Raw genomic sequence first — 2,500 nt, forward strand, 5'->3', positions numbered from 1 at the left:
GATATAGCTTATACCATGATAAGATTTGATAAATTAGGAATGTTCAGAACTTGCAAGGTACACACGCACACACACACACACACACAGACACCAACACACACACACACACATACACACACATACACACACATACACACACACACACACACACACACACACACACACACACACAGACACACACACACACACACTCACACACACACACACACATACACACACACATGCAAACACATATGTATATACACGGATAAATAGATAGGTAGATAGATAGATATGCCTTTATTGATATACATTTTATTATATTGAAAACAACTTTGCAATGTACGAAAGTATCACAAGTGTCACAAGACGGAATGGATAACAGGACTTTTGCATGCGGGAAATGTATGAATGCAAATGAGTAATTTAATCACGCAAGATATATAGTTAGTGCATTCTAGTTAAACTAACGTAATTCAGACCAAGACAGAGCTCGGAGCCCATCCATTCTGTTTCAGAGATTGTGAGATTATTTTCTTCGTACCTTTTCTACGAATGTCACTAATGTTTTTTAAAAAAGGTCATGATGGTTTTTAAAAAGGTCATTATGACCTTTAAAGTGGTCTTAATAGTTTTAAAAAAGGTTTTCATAGTCTTTAAAAAGTATTAATGGTCTAAAGATAAGGTCTTAATGGCCTTGAAAAGGTCTTAATGGTCTTAATAGGCTTAAAAACGTCTTACTGGTCTTAAAAAGGGTTTTTATGGTCTAAATGTTTTTGTAAAAGCTATTAATGGTCTTATACAAATCGTAATGGTCTTTATAAAGGTCTGAATGGTCTTAAAAAAATCAAGTTGGTGTTCTTAATGGTAGCTCCTTCTTAATCATTTGGACAGTGATGGCTCCGCTTACATCATCATACGAATACAGTGTCATCTGTTTGGAGATAAGAGAGAGTATTTTTTCTCTGGTTACTGATATGCAGTAAAGAACAACTGGCTTTGGATATATTCATTGTTGAAGTATTTTTTATGTAAGTTTTTTGTTTTTCCCGCAGAAGAATTTGTGGAGTCGTTTTGTTTGTTTTTTTGTTTGTTTTCCAAGTCCCTTTCCTGTTGTTGTTTTTTTTTTTTTTGTCAACTAAAGCAGATGGAGTAAGAGAGAGAAAGCTGCTTTCATAAACAATAGATGATGTGTGTGTGTACTAATGTTTGTACATATATATATGAACGTATGTATGCATGTATAGATGTGCGTATATATGAACGTATGTAATACTTTAAATATATAATATAATAAAATATTTGTGTGTGTGTGTGTGTGTGTGGTGGTGTGTGTGTGTGTGTGTGGTTGTGTTTTTTGCGTGGGGTGGCACGTATATATGAACGTATCTATGTGTGTGTATGTGTATATATATGCACGTATATATGAACGTATCTATGTGTGTGTATATATACATGAACGTATGAATAAATGCACGTATATATATGAACGTAAGTATGCATGTATATAAGTATGCATATATGAGTACATGCGAACACGATCACATACACACTTACCCATTACATACCCATCAACGGAAGAGTCCACCGTGCCAAAAATCGGTCGCGGAAATCCATTGACCTCCGTGCTATGGCGAGGAACGAGAGAGAGAGAGAAGGTTTGAGAAACAACTTGTCTCTCCTGCGCTGCCTTTGAGGTACAAGGTCGCGATTGAGGACTGTCCTGTTTTTTTTTCTTTTTTTTCTTTTTTTTTTGTCTTTTTATTTATTGTTGTTATTTTCTGTGTTTCTCTCTCTATCCTGGATTTTTTTAATATATTTTTCTCTCTCTGTTAATATTCCTCTCTCCTCACCCCTCCTCTCTCTCTTCTCCTCTCTCTCATCCCTCCGCTCTCTCTTTCTCTCTCCTCTCTCTCTCCTCTCTTTCTCTCTCTCTCTCTCTCTCTCTATCTATCTATCTATCTATCTATCTATCTATCCGTCTATCTATCTATATATATATATATCTATCTATCCATCTATCTATTTTTTATTCTTCTACTTCTTCTTCTTTTATTTTTATCTTCTTTTATTGTATTTTTCTCCGTCTTCGTTTCTTAATTTTAGTTTTTCCTTTCCTTTTCCTTTTGTTCCTTTTTCTTTTTCTTTGGTCCGTTTTCTTTACTTTCTTTTAATATTTCTTTATTAATATTTATCTTTTCCTTGTCTTTCATTTTCCTTTTCTTTTCTTCGGTTTTCTTCTCCCTTCCTCTTCCTTGTCTTCTTTTCTTCTTCCTCTTCTTTTCCTTACTCTTTTTTCCCCTATTCCCTTATTCCATCTTTATCTTCCTCTTCCTTTCGTTCCTTTTATCATCATTATTATCATAACTGTTATCATTATTATTTCTTTAATCGTCCTTTTCTCTTCTTTGTTTTTTCTTTCTTATCTTTATTTGTATCATATATTATTCTTTTTTTTTCTTGTTTCATCCTCTTTGTTTTCTTCTTCTTCTCTTTCTCCTTTCCCTTCCCTCTTCCTCCT

Source organism: Penaeus chinensis, chromosome 7 (assembly GCF_019202785.1).
Source record: "Penaeus chinensis breed Huanghai No. 1 chromosome 7, ASM1920278v2, whole genome shotgun sequence".
Classification (NCBI taxonomy): Eukaryota; Metazoa; Arthropoda; class Malacostraca; order Decapoda; family Penaeidae; genus Penaeus; species Penaeus chinensis.